The following is a 19,509-nucleotide window of genomic DNA, read 5'->3' as shown; positions in this document are numbered from 1 at the left end:
ACCTAGCCTCCTATCATTAAGGGAACTAGAGAATCAAATGTAAAGGATGCAGTGTTAAAAGCATGAATTTAAAGGTACTCTCAGACGTACCAGTAGATCTCATAGAACATATTGTTGAGAGTACTGGATTAAAAAAATAATGAGCTTCATAGCAAGACCTCATTTCTGTAAATCAAAAATACATACAAAGACAAAGGAACATGATATATTTTAGAGGTGCGTATATCTAAGGACATACATCAAACACATTCAAAACCATATCTGTGTAAGGGAGGGATATATGACAGGGGAGTCTGGATAGAGGGGAAAGAAGAATAATTAAAACAAAGCAAATTATAATTGATGACTGATCATAGTGGGCAATAATCTGAAGAATTGGTCAATTTAAATGTACATATCTCAGCACAAGTAGATGAGGGAAAGACAGAAAGCAAGATATAAAAACTACTGTTACAGATTTTAAAATTGATAGCATATTTATATATTTAGTAATATGTGTTAAGGTTTTTTTAAATGCCTATGATTTACCCACCAATACATTTAGAGCTATTTATCATAAGAGAATAAGGCTCTGGACAAAGCTTGTGTTATGCGGCATTCATCAATGCACTATTCACAAAAGTGGAAGGATTAAGAAATCTAAAAATACATGAATATGGGATTAGTTAATTATTGGTGAAATAAAATATAGAATACTTGAAAGCAAAGGTTACAAATTACATTGTGGAAATACTGACACAGGGAAAAACACAGATTTTATTTTTATGTTAAAAATCAGATTACAAATTAGAATATGCAGAATATATATATATGTATATAACATGCAAAGAGAATGACTGAATATATAGAAATAAAATTCTGATAGTTTTTTCCTCTGAGTTATGAAACGAAACAAACATGTATTAATGATTTAATAAAAAGAAAAAACAACTATTCTCTGAAAGAAAAAGGACAACTCTTTGATACATGTATTTCCCTTCAAAAACCAGTAATTACTCGAAGATATAATAGGTCTAGTTACCTAAATACTTTTATAACAAAGAGTTAATTTTATTTCTTCCAAGTTATTTTCATTACTGTGCAACTTCAGACATTCATCTTTTTAATAGTTTATTAAATACTCACTGCATTGTCTCTTACATCATGTGGATACTAAGGGATAAAGATATCTCTACCCTAGAGAAGCCCATGGTAGAGACATAACATATTTGTAAACAGACAAATTAGACAATACTACAAGACAAAGACTCAATATGCAAACGTGGCCCAAGTGTTTTTGAATCCTAGACACATATTATTGTGTCCTGTGTGTCCTTGCCTGTGAGGCAAAATAGTATGGAAATAGAATAATCTGAGGAAGATTAAGGCTGAATCTGAGATAAATCAACCTAGTTGTGGGATTGACTGGTTTCTTTTGGGAATGGTCTTCCAGATCAGAGCATCCAAAGGTATCACTTGGTGAAAGATATATAAAAGTATACAAGTCTTAAATATAGCAAAGGTAGTCACCTGTTGAAAAGTTTTAGAAAATGTGCTTTGGTAGAAGTAATACCCAACCAGTTCTTGAAGCTCTTTGGAAAATTTTGTGCTCTCAAGTGAGAGAGCTTGAAAAGGCAAACACAGGTGTAAAGACCCCATACATGTTGGCTGTGGGGTATAAATTAGAGGTCAAGAGAACCCCTTTGCTTTAGGGAATGAGCAGATACAGTGTGCTGAGTACAAAGGTTGGAGGCATTTGGGTCCACTCAGGGACATCAGACACCAGGTCTGTAGCAAAGGTTTGTGTTGATGTTTGTTTCATGATGAATAAAGTTTCAATTTGGATGCTATTAATACAAATCAAAGGACATCAATAAACATGTCTGAGAAAGGTGATTACTTAAATGATGCCCTACTATCTTCCACATCTTGAAAAAATCCCAAACCAATGAATGATGCAATCGGAGAACAGAAAATACACTATTTCATTTTTTCAACAGGTTGACAGTAAGAATCACATAACAAAGAGACTCTTCTAAAGGGAACATGTGTTAGAGTGACTTTTTTTTCTAACAAAAGGAAAGTGGTTTTTGCATTTTCTAAGTATAAGATCTTGGCAGTTGATTTGGGCTGTTTTTTGTGTGTGTGATTTCTTTTTTGACTATTTAAGAGGAAGCAATATTTTCTTTTTGTGGAGTATCTTGTTTTTAGCTAAAAGTCATGTTGATGTAGTACTGCAGAATAAGGTGTATGCATGTGTCTATCTCCAAATACAGTTCTAGCCATAATCTTTCAAGTCCCCCTAAAACTCAACCTCCTTCATTGAAACTCAACTCATTGAATTTAACCCTAAATGGTGTTATCAAATTAAAATATATGCTATTATATAGCATATAAATGCTATGTTAGTTAATTTTAGTATATGGTCTTCTGTGGGATTTCTAAAATTTTCACTTGATTAGCTTTTTTTAAAATAAAACCTTTCAGGGTTTCAAGATTATTTTTATGACTTATAATATGCATAACACATCTTCAAAATATATTAACTCTTGAAATAATTTAAGATCCATGCATTACATTTATGTCAGTTTACAGATCACACTCAAGTATGCTGATTTCAGAGTTTTCTTTGGCACTTAATTTAAAGTTACAACATTGGTCTTCCAAATCTGACATTTGTATGATTGGTGGATTGCACTGCAATTTTATTGACCTTTATCTTGTTTTTGTGCTCACTGGCTCATCAGATGCCATTCTGTCAAAAAAAAAAAAAAATTAACCATTTCTCTCCTTATCTGTCAATTAGTGTATCTTTTGCAAGAGGCTTGCTAATCATTCATCAATAGTTCTTAGCTTGGCTGTAGCCTTCAACTCTCTATAACCTTATAGCCTTCAGGGAGCTATTTGTCTTTGCATTTCCTAATCTTGTGGATTTATATACCAGTAGACCCAAGGGCGACTTCTCAGCCCCAAGGTGGGAACACATACTTTCTTATTCCTTTGCCAAAGCTGCCTTTTACTCCCTTTTAAAGCAACCATTACTTTCTATATTCTTTGAGGATCCTTTTCTCAAGAGTGGCTTAATTTTTCTTGCTGGCTCTAAAGAAAACCTATTGCTAACCCGCTACTAAGTCCTGCTAGTATAAATTCTGATCACCATGAAGCAGTATTCAGGGAATGACACATTTATTTTTAAATGGAATGTTACAAATATTCTGGATTACTGAGAATCTCAGCCCTAGTGTCTACTTTCTGATTTCTACTTCACTTAAGAAGATTTTCATTTAAGAGAATTTAGCTTAGAAATATGACTTTTGCTTTCTGTATTTAAATGTGAATATAGTGTTTACATTTTTCTCAAGTCTTTTATTTACCCTCACCTTGAACTAAGATTTGTTTATCAACTTTTTCTATTTATCTCCTTTTTCTATGAAGGTTCTTTTACTCAGCAATTGCATGCTCCCCCCAAACAAACAAATCATCCCAGGACATTGAAGGTTTTCTAGGTTCTAACAGGTAACTTAGACTCCCAAGGATATTAAGACGGAGTTATCTCACGTTTTCGGCCCTTTGTCTTGCTTATGGCAGTCTTTCATGTCTCTTTCATGAAACTGTAAGCTATGTGACCGCAGACATTATGTCTCAATTAGTGCTAAATAACCCAGTCTATGACATGTCACAGACTATATCTATATATAAATATATAAAGAGATGTATTTTATATACATTTATTGAACAATTGGAAGACTGAACGAATGTACCATCCATTTTGTTGGCCAACAAAAATCCTATTAATCCTTAACTAAATTTGTTCCATCTTTCTAATTTTGCAGGTTTTAAATCTAAAGGGAAATCACCTTATATAATGAATTTGAGTAACATTTATTTTTAACACATTACTTAATCATAATAATGAAAAATGAAGTCATAGACAGGTTGAATTCTTATTTCATTAGCATCTACCAAACTGAGTATTATTCAAATATAACATTCTTACTAATTTTATGAAACCAAAATGGATAATGAAAAGATATCTTCAGCTGTTATTAATGTTCCAGTTACCGAAGTGTAAAATTTTAATGAAAGTCTTCTTAGGAAACTTTATGTAAAAAAAAAATAGGTATACTCAATGGAAAATGTGTGAAACATATTTAATGTGTTAAGTAGTTAAAACCAGTCTACTGTCAATAACATGTTTAAAAAAAAAAAAACTTTGAAGTACATTATGTATAATTGAAAAGTTTCAATTTCGTACCTGTGTGAGGAATTCTCAATTATTTTTCATATTTTTAACATAAAATTACTTTGTAAACTCCATTAAATTGAAACCTTTACATATTTATGTTCTTTATACTCTAAAGTTTTACATAAATATCCATCCTCTAAATAATGCCATTATTACCAGAAAACTTCTAATAAAACCTTCCACACAATTAATTATCCATCTACATTGGTCATGCCAACAATAGTTGGTAGGCATTGTAGACTCTTCCTTCCTTCTTTCCTCCATTCTTTGATCCTTTCCTTCCTTCGATCCTTCCTTCCTTCTTTTCATATTTATTGAGGCCCAAACTACTTGGGTTAAGGAACTGGGTAGAATTAGGGATACAGTATTGTACAAAACTGACACGGTCACTAACCCTTATGAATGTTCCAGTTTATAAAGGAATGTATTATGTTAATCAAAAAGCCATACAAAATTTTGAAATTTCCTTAACTGTGCTAAATATTATGAGCAGGGAGTTTCATGGATCAATCAGAGGACATAACAGAGAAATCTGACCTAAATAGAAGATGGGAGAATATTCTCCTGGGGAACTGAAAGTAGAGCTGAGATGGAAAGATTACAAGTAAACTAGGTGAAGGGAGAGGGAAGAGCACTCCATGAGCAGAAAGCACAGGGGAAAAAGTAAGGTGACCGCAGAGCAGGTAATGTTTCATGGAGTTGGAAAAAGCCAAGATGACTGAGCTGAAGAGAATGAAGAGAGTGTGGTACAAATTAAAGTAGGAGAGAAAGGTAGGGTCATGTGTGAAACTTTCCACTGCATGCATGTTTAGTATGTTACACCTAATCCTCAATAAATGAAGAGAAATTGAACGGCTTTAAGCAAGAGAGTGAGGGACACACATGCGGCTACTAGCCCAAAGGGTGATTTTGTATAAATTAGGAAAAGGGGCCCTTTCTCAAGAACATTTTGCTGACACCTGCTGGAAAGTTGTCAAACAGTTATGTAAACCAGAATAATGAGTGAAGGATTCCCTATAAAGTTGTTCAAAACACAACCTGCACAACTATCATTACCAGGTCTGACTGGAGAAGACATTGTGAAAACAGCATTATATCTAAGAGAGAAGAGTACAGTAGCTGAGGCTAGAATAGAAGCAACCAAATAACTGAAGGCTATTGCAATAGGGCATGAGCAAGAGTAACAGGTTTGGACATAATATTAGGGATGGGAAAAATGAATTCCACATACAATCAGAAGAAAACCTTAGCAGGACAGCGTTGCTTACAGACATGTGGAAAAGAAGGAAAAGTTGTCCTCACGGACAACCCTTTGCTTTCTGGCTCACATGAGAGCATCTGCCATCATTTATTATGACAGGATACACTGGAAGAGAAATGGCTCTGGGGGAGAAATGAGGACGATCATTATTTCAATTCTTGGCTTGTTAGTTTGGGGAGATTTTGAAGCATTAAAGTGGTGAGATCAAGAGAACAGTGGAAATACAAATGTTGAGCTCCCGGAAGAAATCTCAGCTGAAGATAAAATTGCAAATCTTTGACCTCTAGGTGAAAACCATAGTTGTGTGTTTTGAAGACACTCCCTTGTGAGAGAATCCAGGTTGATAAGGATCAACCTTAGAGGTTGTGGAGAAGACAATTATCCTTTGAATGTGGCAGCAAATAACCATAATAAAAGAAGTATCACCAAGTCCAAAGAAAGAATGAGTTTAAAGAAGGAAGGAGTAGCCAACTGTATTCAGTTCTACTGACACATCATAAAATGGAAAGTTTAGAAAAGCTGTCTCCTCTTAACTTTTTTCAGGACTGTAATTAGAGTGAGGGAAATAAATTGATCTAGTTTGGAGTAACCCATTGAGTGTGCATATAAGAAGTGTATGGCAGCAGGTAAAGACCATTCCTGAGAAATGTGATTGAAAAGACATAAACAGAAATCAAGGAGGCATAAGAGTATAACAGTAATTAGTGCCTATATATTTCATTTGCCTGTTTTTGCTATTATGTGCATTGAATGTGAGATTTGCCAGCATATTTAAAAGAATATTTTCACAAGTTTCACTTGTTTCACAAGTTTTCACAATATTTCCACAATATTTTCAACCTTCCTGAGTCTTGTATTAAATATTTTATATAGTGGATTACATTATACTCATTTTAGAATGGCAAATAAATGAAGGTTATCGAAATCAGAAGGAAATAACGAACAAATAGGATTACACTTTGACTGAAAAACTGTTAGAATTTCAGGAGCAAGAGGAGAAAAGGCAAAGTTTTTATAGAACATTTGGGGCATCATAGATTATTTTTCTCACAGCAGTTTCTTTTTCTGCAGTCATAAGATATAAGGTTGGAAAAACAAAATAAGCTTTACCAGTTCAAAGTTTCAAATGCCAAGCTTAAAGATGTATAGAAGAGTCAAGAGAAGAATGAGGCTAAAACATGAAAGGTGGGGTGATGAAGAGATTCCTGCAGTTCACACAGCTGTCAAAATCATCATAATGAACCCTCACAATCTTGGTGTAATTCTCAGGGATGCAAATGCTTAGAAGCTGCCAGATCTCCACTCACCTGATGGTGTCTCTGCTCTTGTAAAGGTCAATAAATACTTTTGTGAAGCTCTTGCTGCTACTCCTCGCCCTTCTCTTGTGCCTGTGGTGCAGCCAAAATTATTTAAATAGCTCCTGAAAATTTAAACCTGTACAGAAGTTATCTTAGGCTGTGGCACGTGGTACTCATAAATTTAGTGACTCCTACACATTCTTCTACAAATGCAAATTTAAACATAAAATTTCAAATGTATCAGTTTTCTTTAAATATGTCTTAAAGTATTATATGCTCATTATGGAAAAATGTTTAAATAATAACATTGTAAAGGATCAAAAATTAAAAACCTGTATTTCTACCATTAAAGATACTCATAGTAGAGACCATACATGGGAAGATCTACTTTTTATTCTCAAGGCAATTATATTTATAATGTTTAGATAATAATAAATACAAAAATTGCATCCTAAAATTTTTATAGACATAATGAAATACATGCCCATCTTTCAACAATTATTATTTCTTCTCTCGATATAAGTGTGTTTAATATTTTGGTGTATTATAATAGAGTTCTCAGGGAAAAATTATAAACATTATAAAATTATAAAACAGTGCTTAAGAACTTGGTTGTGTTATTAAAAGAACTTTGTTTCTACTTATTAATGTTTCTCCTTACTAAGTAGCCTAAGAAATGTTTCTTTAACACTCAGTGACTCATTTTCTTTTTTTCTTTTTTTTTTTAATTTTTTTTTTTTAACGTTTATTTATTTTTGAGACAGAGAGAGAGACAGAGCATGAACGGGGTAGGGGCAGAGAGAGAGGGAGACACAGAATCGGAAGCAGGCTCCAGGCTCTGGGCCATCAGCCCAGAGCCCGATGCGGGGCTCGAACTCACAGACCGCGAGATCATGACCTGAGCCGAAGTCGACGCTTAACCGACTGAGCCACCCAGGCGCCCCAGTGACTCATTTTCAATACAGTCGTAGTTCAGATATGAAGAGAGCTTGGTTATATGTCAGTAATTACAAAGAATAATTTGATATCTTCTCATTAATGGTATAATTTCATTATCTTTGATTTTATCCTTTTGTATGAAAGAAATATCTCCCTTTAATTTATTACTTATTAGTTAAGTATTGTGCTTTCAGTGTAGACATTTGACAATTAAACCTAATTTTCTGAATCATTTATACATGTTACCTATCCATCTTTATTTTGAGGAGTTTGTCTTCTTCAAATTAAAAGAAATTCATATCCTTTAAAAATTAATCCTTTGTCAGGGCGCCTGGGTGGCTCAGTTGGTTGGGTGTCCGACTTCAGCTTAGGTGATGATCTCGCAGTTTGTGAGTTCAAGCCTGGCGTCAGGCTTTGTGCTGACAGCTCAGAGCCTGGAGCCTGCTTCTGATTCTGTGTCTCCCTCTCTCTCTGCTCCTCCCCAGCTCATACTCTGTGTATGTCTCTCTCTGTCTCTCAAAAACTAAACATTTTTTTAAATTAATCCTTTGTCATATGTATTTATATTGCTTACTGTCTTGTTTGCATATTATACATAACCCTGACTCACAAATGTTCCAATAGTGAAATTAAAATATATTTGACTACAAATATATATTTATGTATATATAGTATGTGTGTACATAATTTTCTTTTAATGTTTTTATTTATTTTTGAGACAGAGAGAGGTAGAGCATGAGCAGGGGAGGGGCAGAGAGAGAGGGAGACACAGAATCCGAAGCAGGCTCCAGGCTCTGACCTGTCAGCACAGAGCCCGACGCGGGGCTTGAACTCAGGGACCATGAGATCATGACCTGAGCCGAAGCTGGACGCTTAACCGGCTGAGCCACCCGGGCGCCCCATAATTTCCTTTCTTGAGCACAGAAGGTTCTTCCCACCAACAAATCATATTAATAACCTCATTTGATTTACTGAATGATTGAGTCATTTCATATTTCACTCTCAGATCCATTCAGAATTTCCTTTAGTATTTGGTATAAGTAGGTATCCAACTACATTCATTTTCACTTAGGTGAACCATTAATCCAGGAACTTTTCACTAAAAATTTGCTAGAAATTTTAGTTTCCTTTGTCTATTATATACATGCATCTAATATGGTCTATTTATTTTTATTGTTTTTTCCAGTAGGTCACACTTTAATTATTATGTTTTTGTACTATATTTTATTCTCTGGCAAGCCTCTTGATGATACTTTTTTCTGATTATCTGATATAAATTCTTGTTCATTTATTTTTCACATTAACCTCAGAATCATTTGTCAAGTTTGGGGTGAAAATATCCCATGGTGAGCTTGAATTGATTTTGTCTTGATTTATTAAATAACTGGGAAAGAATTGAACTCTTTATAAAAAAAGTGTTTTCTCAATTAGTGGCATGCTGATTCTTTCCATTTATTCATATTTTTAAAAACTTTCCCTAGCTAAGGGGCGCCTGGGTGGCGCAGTCGGTTAAGCGTCCGACTTCAGCCAGGTCACGATCTCGCGGTCTGTGAGTTCGAGCCCCGCGTCAGGCTCTGGGCTGATGGCTCGGAGCCTGGAGCCTGTTTCCGATTCTGTGTCTCCCTCTCTCTCTGCCCCTCCCCCGTTCATGCTCTGTCTCTCTCTGTCCCAAAAATAAATAAAAAAAAAAAAAAAAAAAAAAAAAAAAAAAAAAACTTTCCCTAGCTAAAGGTTCTCTATCACTTACAGTAATGTAGTACTCTATTACTAATTAACTTTTTTTTATTAATTAAGAATAGATGTTCAGTTTGTCCAATTTTGTTTGGGTTTATTCATTTATTTACATGTTTTCTGAGGGCCAATATAGGCCAAGCCCTTAGCAGGTACCCAATATGCACTAGATTTAATTCACAATTAGTTCCTGCCTTCATGGAACTTACTGAAATTCGGTGAGACAGCCAAAATAAGGTAAGAAATCAAATCTAGAAACAAATGACCCCAAAATTTAAAGCATTGTGAAGGAATAAAAAAATATGCTGCAATAATGATTTTGGTAAAAGTTGAAGAAGAGTAAGTGGGGAGTGTACTCTAATATGATGCTCTGGGAAGTCATTATTTGATAGCACATCTAAGCTGAGACCTACAGTGATTTAACAACAATCACAACAACAAAAACAGCCAGAACGAGAAATGAAGACAAACATTTGAGAAATAGGGTAAAAACCCTCATTGGGGGAATAATGTAAGAGTACACCCTTGGAAGTGAAAAGTGAGTGAAGTTGGGTTGTTATATGCCGAGCCAGGAGAAGAGGAGCTGAGTTGGGCCAGGCAAGTGAGGTCTTAGATATTATTTTATAAAACAAGGAAAGCCATTTGCTGCTTATGTTTCTGACTCTCCATAGCCAATCATTCAAAGAAGAAAATTAGTTTTGTCTTCAAAATATATCAAGTACCCAACCACAATTTATGACTTCTACTGACACCATCTTGTTCCCAGACACTATGACTTCAATAGCTTCCTCATGCTCCACACACAACAACCTTGTACTCCTATTATCCTCCACATAGCAGCCAGGGGCATTTCCCTAATGGGAGGAGTATTCAAGCTGCAGTGGCCCCCCACTGCCCTGGCCTCAAAATCTGCAGACAAAAAAGACCGATGTTAGTTTCCGTCTTTTTTTTTGCTCTCCACTAATATTAGAATTTTATTTTATTTTTATTTTTTTTTATTTTTTTTTTAGTTTTATTTATTTTTTTTTCTTTTTTTTTTTTTTCTTTTTTATTTTTTAATATATGAAATTTACTGTCAAATTGGTTTCCATACAACACCCCCAGCAATATTAGAATTTTAAACCTATCATAAAATTAACTTGCTTTTACAATATTTTCAAGCTATATATGGATGGAAATTATTTGTTCTTTAAGAGTTAGATCTAACTAAAAAGAAAGTCAGAAAGTTTTGAAGTTTATTTGATGAAAATATATTAAAATATTTTGAATTTTCCATGGCTACTAATCTACTCAGCTACACATACTGCTCAGTAACTTTTGGTGATTTATAATTAATTGTTCACTATAGGGGCATCTGGGTGCCTTGGTTGATTACGTGTCTGACTTTGGCTCAGGTCATGGTCTCACGGTTCATGAGTTCGAGCCCAGCATAGGGCTTGGTGCTGACAGCTGGAGCCTGGAGCCTGCTTCGGATTCTGTGTCTCCCTCTCTCTCTCTGTCCCCTCCCGTTTGTGCTCTTGTCTCTCTCTCTCTCAAAAATGAATAAACATTAAAAAATTTATAATTAAGTGTTCACTATTGAATACTAGTTTATTGCAATGCAACTCAAGAAATGTGGTATTTAAATACTGTTTCCATATTAATTTGGAATGTAATGGCAGTCTAATTTATTGATTTGTGGAAAAACTGTATCCTCTATTTATATCCAAAACTTTTTATAAAACATTTTATCTAGCTATGTAAGTCATTTTATATGTCTATATGTTACTTTACATATCTATTAATGTCAAAAGTTTAATGAATTATATAATTCTACGAGGTATATATATATATTTAGATTATTTTTTCTTTAAAGACAGAATAATTTATTCAAGTCTTCTTATTTTAATTTTTTTCTTGTACTCATTACATACTTTGTCCTATTTAATTCCATGCTTTGTTACTTGAGGAAAGATCATCATAACTCATGTATAATCACTGGGGCTACAAACTAAACATTTTGTGTCATGTGATTTTTTTTTTTTTTTAAGGCATGTTGTCTTAAGTTTCTTGAAACTTCACAATAGGATTTTGTGTTCTGAACTTCTCTCTGAGGGAGTTTTACTTTTTATCATCGAGTATAAATCCAATTGTATAAACATTAATTTTGTTGTGGATATCATCCTTTCCTGGTTTCCATCCTTACAGTAGGCTTCATCTAGTTATTATATTGAAGTTCACATTTAATGAGAGTTTTTGACTATGATGTAGAAAAGGAATTTGCTGATGTTCTATTGTCACATTCCCTATTCTCCTTCCCATCCATGCAATCTGGTTTGGACAGTCATAATTTTGATTCAATAACATAACACCAAGTGTTTTTAAATGAGCCTAAATTATGAATAAGAAAATCAGAGAAGATAAAGAGAGACCTATCAGTGGTAATCAGCCTTCCAGAGAGCACCATTCATCGTTTGCCATTGTTCTTTCTTTCTTTCTGTTGTCTCTTAATACAAAGCATATTTTATCATGCAAAATTTTAAAAAGTGATTTAGTAGCCAGTCAAACCGATTTATTATTCATCTTTAATTTAATAAGACACTCTAAATTCTGAAAAGTCTAATATTCTGAAAATGTGGTTTCGGCTTTTTTCCCCCTCTTTCACCATGGCAATTACATCAACATAAACAACAATTAGATGTTTCAACATGCAATAGATGAATTACTGATTCCCATTAAAGTCAGTTTATGACCCTCTTGAGCGAGGCTTCTTTGTTGCAAACTATTGTGAGGCACTATTTGAGACTTTGCATTTTCTGTTTCAATCGTACTTCAGATCCCCTAAGGTAATACTATCTGTGCTACTCACACAAATCAAGATAATTCTCTGATATGGGTTTTACATTATAGTTTCTTATGTGCTTATTACTTGGAGGCTGATGCTTCTGAAACTTTTTTTTTCCACTGCAGGGTAAACTGACAGTTTGCCCTGAGGGGTTCTTTCTTTGAGGAGCAATGACTAGAGGCTGTATTTTATTTTTGTAGCCTCAGAACTGCATTTGTAAATTGATTAAACTGAAATGCATATATCTTATAACTAGAAAAGGAAAACAGATTCCTAATGGACTTGCTAGAATAGTTTTAGGCTTTTATTTGTAGAGTTTCATCTAATATATAAATAATAATTGGTGTATCAATTAGGATATCTTAAAAATAATGCCAAATAAATTATGGTCTAATCTCAGGCAACAGCTTCTAGGGAGATCAACCACAGTACATATATATATTTTAGGACTCTTCACTTTTTCATTTTAAACCTGAAAACGGATATTAACATTTTTGTTAACTAAGGGCTTCCCCTTTATTTGAACTGTCATTCTAGAATGGAGTCAATTAATTGAACACAAATATATATTTAAGTATTTTCTTGTGCTCTGCACTTGGTTTATACTCACCAACTATAAAATTAGTTATTATGTAAGCATATTTCACAAAATACAAGTATGCAAATACAAATAAAGAAGAGTATATAAGTTATATATTCTCCAGGAAAAGTAGGGAACATACGAATAATCAAAGAAACTGGAATACAATCAAAACTCATTATGCAACTGACAGAATAGAAAAATAGGGTAAAATGGTGGAAGTAAATAAAAATTATTTATATTAATGAAAATCGTAGGGTAAAATCTTTATCTCTGGCACAAGAGCATATTAGAATGAACATGGTCAGCCAATGATAGAGGTTCACGCTAGCTGTGCTGCAAATGTTAATGAAGAGAGCTAGAGGTATAAGAGAAATAATAGGTAAAGGAATAGGAAGGAATCAGAAGCCCTGAGAGAAATGTTATACGAAGAGCTGCTATAACCTAGCAAAACATACATTTAACAAGTTACATTACAGGAGTTAATTAGTAATAAGAGAAGTGTGGTGTAAAAAGTCAGCCTATGCACAGGGACTTTGGGAAGCAAGCACTTTCTAAAGTCAATATTCAAATTGGATGAGGATCCAAAAGTCTTTCAAGATATCATTACCACCATGTATTTACATTCAAGCTTTTGAACACACAGATAGGTTTGATAACACCTTTTTTCAAAGTATTTGTTATTTTTGTCCTATGGGATTTATTTTAATTTAATGAAGATTGTACATATTTCCTCTCAGTACTGAACAATCTGGAATGTTATTAAGCAGTGACAATATAGATACTATTAACACCTAATCAGGATGGTCAGTTTTATGCAATTAGTATATTTTAAATATTCTGATTTATATCTTTTTTTGAAACAATAAAATCATGTTTTAATGCATATACCTCACACTACATTAAATTATAAGACCGCAAATACTTACGGAATATACAGTAAATGCATACAACTCAAGTTAAAGGTTTTATACTTTTACAAAATCTCAAGTTCTACATTGTCAAAGGCAGCAGTTGTTGGGAAAAAGCACTTCTGAAACCAACAAAACCACCTTTTTTATCAAGTGATATGGTGCTAATAAACATTAGAAAATATTTTGTGTCAGTATGTCAAGTACTGAGAAATGATACTGTGCCCTCGAATATGTTCTTAATATTAGTTGACTGATAAAGTCACTGCAGGTGGCATTTATTGCCATGAACTATGGTGCTTCACTTTATCACTCAGACTAGATCACAATGTTCCAACAGCTACAATCTGTTAACTCTCATCCAAATAGCTAAAATGCCCTTAAAGGAAGGATTATTTGCCTCTGAAGGTTCCCTAGCAATTTTGAAGATTTCATAAAACTTGGTAGCTCAATATCAGCTATTGGATTGATACTCAATTAATTGCGAAACGTAAGAGAAAAATTTTCTTTCTTTTCCACAAGAAACTAAGCCTGTAGACTATAATATTTGTAAGCTGTGTGCATATTTCAGTCAAAATCCAGAATTATGCTCTACTGGATTGTCCTTTCAAGCTACAAAAGCATAAGATGCTCATTGGAATAGATGACACAAAGAAGTACATAATAAAATTCAGCACTCATTCTCATCTCTCCATTCCCCTTGCTCACTCCACAAGGAAAAATTATTACCTGTATAAAGCACATCTTTCCAAGTAATTTTGTTTGTCCATGTAAGCAGAGGGAAACCTACATACACAAACATAACTTTGCTTCTTGCTTCTTTAGTAGAACATTATATTTATACAGAGATTTATTTTTTCTTAATGACTGTATAATATCAAATATTTATAAATATGCCATAAGTTTTTTAGTCATTTCCCTATTGGTGGGTATTTAAGATGCTTTTATTTTTTTTTATCACTTCAAGGAATTCTGCAGGAAATCTTTGTATGATGGCGTTTTTCTTTCGTATTTTTATTTCAAAGTGAGAATGTTGAGTTTAATGGAATGTATATTTCAATTTTAAATTCTGCCAGGTTAGTTTCCCAAAAGGTTGCTGTTATTCCAATCAGCAATGTATGGGAGTGCCTGTTTTGATTACCCTCACCAGCTTGGATGTTATTAATCTTTAATTTATTTGCCAATATGACCAATGAAATTGTTATCACTGATTCGCTTTTCTCTGATTAATAAAGAGGTTGAACATATTTTTAAATAATTATTGAAATTTTGAATTGAAAATCTTTTCTGCTCTGCTCTTGTCATAGCCTTTACCATCTTTTCCATTGTAGATTCTATGCTACATATTTAGAGATTTTCAAAGAAAAATTATGAGTAAAGCCATTACACTTCTGTTAAAATCCATGTAAATAAGCATAACAAAGGAAACTATCTTACAATTTTATGGATTATATTCAAGCCTTATGTTTTAGATAATGTGTGGGTAGCAATGATGTTTTGTATTGGTTTTGCTGTCGTAGCATACACTGCTGCATTTAGGATTTGGTCAAAGCTTATTCTGAGAGCACATTTCATGGATAACAATAATTCATAAAATCTTGCTTCCATAATATAACTAAATTGCATATTTATAATTTATCTGAATCTAATTACCATAATATTCACATAAAGAAAAAAAACAAAACCAATTTCATCCTTTTTGGAAGCATTCAGGAAAAGGACCTAAGCTGCTAATACATAATATTCAAGTTTAAATCCAAATATTGAGTACTCAACCTATGTCATAACAAGTGTTTGAATAAAAGTAGATTCCACATTATATAGAATATTTTGTACATTATTATCTACAAATATGTTCACATTTTGTTCATGTTTATTTACCAATGTATTTATGCATATGATCATCAAGAAAGCTCTACTGAAAGAATTCAAGGTTTTAAAATATTAAAACAGTCATTAATTTAGTGAATTGAAAGATATAAGGGAATAGTTTATAATTATACCACTATATTCAGAAAAAAAAAAAACCTATTAAAATCCATTTGTAATCAAATAAAAACTTCTTATCTACATAATAGGCTAAAAATGTTTTTTAACTAATTAAGGGAATGGCCCATACACACAAATCTAAACCCGGCATCACATTTATACTTACTTTAGATATATTTTCAATAAAATCATGAATAGAATTATCCTCGCTATAATTTCTATTTAATTTCACAGACTGTGTATGTGGTTAGGAAGGATAACAGAACCTGGCCAATTTCAATAAATACAGGAATTGAAATAACTGATATAAAATTAGAAAAATAAAACAAAATTGTCATTAATTAAATAGGACAGATAAACCTTAGAGAATCTAGAAATCATTAGAAATAAAATAGTGAACAGCAAGGTTGTTTGGTATAAAATCAATATTCAAAAGTCAGAACAATTTACAATCATAATTTAAAAAATTAAAATATTTTAAATATCTCCTAAAAACCTAAAACGACAAGGTACAAACAAACCAAGCTACTAAATGATGTATAAGGCTTTTATAAATAAAATTATGCTAAAGCAAATAAAAGATTTTAAAAACTGGAAAAACATACCATGTTCATGAATGATATTATTTAAAATTATGAAGATTACAATTATCCAAAATTATAAATTTATAGATTCTCACTCAGAATATCAAACAAATTTCATAGTACTAGACTAGATAATTTGAAACTATGCAGGCATCAGTACAAACTGTACAAATGCCAAGGACAGCCAACGAAATATGGAAGAAGTAAAGGTGATAACACTTATAAATGAGTGGATGTTGAAGAGACAGAGAAGATTTCTTCAGAGAAAGAGAAAGAGAAAGATGCTGATACAAGTTCTCATGGGGAAAGAGAGAGAGGAAGTGAAAGGGATGCTTTCTCTTATCTCAAGCTAGGTGAGGAGATTTCAAGCCAATCACTTAGAGAGCTAAACAAGTACTCTCTCAGGTTTGGGAGCAATAGATTCTTATGTCTGGTTACCATTTAGGAAAGGGTAAAGAAGAAAGATGTGGTTGGAATAGTCTTCCTAACTGGCTGCATTCAAAACACTCTGTACTTTACAAATGGTTGTGTAATGATGCATTTTGGGTCACTCAAATTTTCAAAGGCAGTGGGATTCCACGAAAAGAGTTGTATATGAAGAAAGGAGTGAAAAACAGCCTTCCAGATGACAGACATCATTTGCCAAGTAGCATCAGTCAGAGCTTGCCACAAGAGAATCTCTAAAAATACAAAAAAAAAAAAAAAAAAAAAAAAAAAAAAAAGCACACACCTAAAAAAGAGCAACTAGCAACTACACATCTGCAACACCCAGAGGGAAGCAGAAGCCAGATTATATACTGAGCCACAAACAAAGCAGGGTCCTTTTGTCTGTTAAAGTTTGATTTTCAAAAAGTTTAAACATATAACTCAAATAAACACAAAAGGAACATGTATTAGGGAAAATGTAATTGAAGAGGAAACCATTATGATGATTCAAAGAGCATTTGAGAAGTTGAGGTTTATAGACAATGAATACTAAAATAAGATTGCTTGGTTACTTACAAAACTTGCTGATTTCTTATCAAACAACAAATCATAATTTCTAGGGTTATCTTTTTTAATAGAAAGAGTATCTGCATCTTTCTTGGACAAAAATACACAAGTAAACATGTAATGTCACTAAGTCTGGGACTTTGTTTAAAGTGAGTTAAAGTATATATTTCTCTGGATAATCCTTAGATAGGTCCATTAAACAATGTCCACATATGACCTTAAATGACATACAGCCCACCTTTTAGCCCTATTTCCAAGTTTAGAACAATTTTTCTTAACATATCTTTATCCTGAACTCCCATCACCATGCCAATCTCCAAGAATAAAAATCCACTTGTAATGACATCTCCTCACCATGCCCATGCTTCACAGCACACTTCCAAGTCTGAAGCTCACCCCAGATGGAGGAAAAGCTGTCTATTTAATTTGAATAATATTCAAGGATTTTATGATCATATTGTATCATACATTTTAGTTATTAAAGGGAGACTGGTAAGACTGTATGTATATTGGAAATTTTCTAAGAAAGTAGAACTTAAATGTTCATTAAAAAAAAGGAACATGTGAGGTGAAGTATATGTTAACTAACTCAGTGGGGGACTCCTTTCACAAGGTATATGTATATCAAATCATCTTGTACACTTTAAATATCTTATATTTGTATTGGTCAATTATACCTGAATAAAGATGGAAAAAAAGAAAAGGAAACTGGTGTTAAGACTAGGAATTAGACAAAATGCTATGGAGCAAGTCAGATTCTTTTTTTTCTATAGGACAGATTGAGAGACAATGGGAGAAAGAGTAGGGTTGCTTTATGAATACACATAATGGATTTTATCTTATTTCATAAAAAATAGTTATATTTGTAAGAGTGAAACTTGGAAATAATTGCCATTTGTATAAGAATAAACAAATTGTAGCATAATCATACAATTAAATACGCTACAAAATTAAAATAAATTAACTCTAAATGAAATGCAGCATCCTAGATTGGATCCTAGAATAATAAAAAAAGCATCCGTGGAAAAAATGGCAAGATTCAAATAAAGTGTGAAATTTAGTTAATAATAATATACCTATGTTAGTATGTTGGTTTTGAAAAATATGTAATAGTAATACATACACACACACACACACACACACACACACACACACACACCTCTTACTGCTTTTGTTTCTTTGGAGAACCCTAACATAGGAACTGTCTGTATTATCTTTGTAGCTTTCCTATAATACTAAAACTATTTAAAAATAGAAAGTTATTAAAAATATTAAGTAAAGCTACATGCATAAACAAAGATAAATTACAAAATATATCTTTGAAGAAAGTTATAAACATATTGCTTTCTCATCTGTAATCTACCCAACACATCCAGATTGTAGATTCGCTAATATTTTAGACTTAAGAAATACAATGTCATATACACACGTATATCAATAAGATGTATTTTTTTTCCTTAAATACTCATTGGTATACCCTTGTTTGTAAAGGAGGAACAGGTTAAAATGTTAACAAAAATACTTATAACATTTTAGGAAAATTAATCATTACTATGTAACATTTTTATATTTTTCAAAGTTAATTGCATAATTTTATTTAATTCCTACAGTAGTTAAAGTAGGCAGAAAATTATACTAATCTAATGAAGATATTCAGAAATGTTAAATGGCATGACTAGTTAAAGTATAATAATAGTATAGTAACAGTTAAACCTGAATCCAGTTGTTTCAAAATTTTATGAACATAGGATGACTATGGAGTCTACTGGGAAGCTAATAAATTAACAACTTCAAAATATTTTAAGGGTCTTCAGGTAATCCTCTGCTATTTGAAAGGATCCCATGTGCTAACCAACTTGCTCAAAATCTGTCCTATAGATCTTACATTACCATATGCTGGAATATGTCAGTTTATTTCTTATTATATACACTTTCCTTTTCCTTTCACTAAAAAAAAAAAAAAAATCTGCATTAATGGTTGCACCTTCATACCTTGTTACATTCCACAATCATGACAGATCTACCAAACATGCAAAGTAGAGATGAGGAGATGAAGCAGGCCCACATCTCTTTCTCCAAAATAGCCAAATGACTGTCCCAGATAGGTTTTTTGCTCCTGAAAAACCTATTTCCAGGTCAGAGTCCCCTGAATTTTCATTAACTCTATTTGACTA

The 19,509-nt window shown here is 32.8% G+C and overlaps 1 long non-coding RNA gene across 2 annotated transcripts in view; it reads right to left on the bottom strand.

The window, feature by feature from the left end:
• Positions 1 to 1,097: 1,097 nt before the first annotated feature.
• Positions 1,098 to 19,509, bottom strand: part of LOC122213196 — a 46,090-nt gene continuing 27,678 nt past the window's right edge. For both annotated transcript variants that reach the window (XR_006199450.1, XR_006199451.1), the window contains exon 4: positions 1,098 to 2,734. This is a non-coding gene — a long non-coding RNA (uncharacterized LOC122213196). The remainder of the gene's footprint in view (positions 2,735 to 19,509) is intronic.

This window comes from Panthera leo, chromosome A1 (genome assembly GCF_018350215.1).
Source record: "Panthera leo isolate Ple1 chromosome A1, P.leo_Ple1_pat1.1, whole genome shotgun sequence".
In the NCBI taxonomy this organism is placed as follows: Eukaryota; Metazoa; Chordata; class Mammalia; order Carnivora; family Felidae; genus Panthera; species Panthera leo.
Note: the sequence above shows the minus strand (reverse complement) of the source record. Positions and strands in the feature narration are given on the sequence as shown.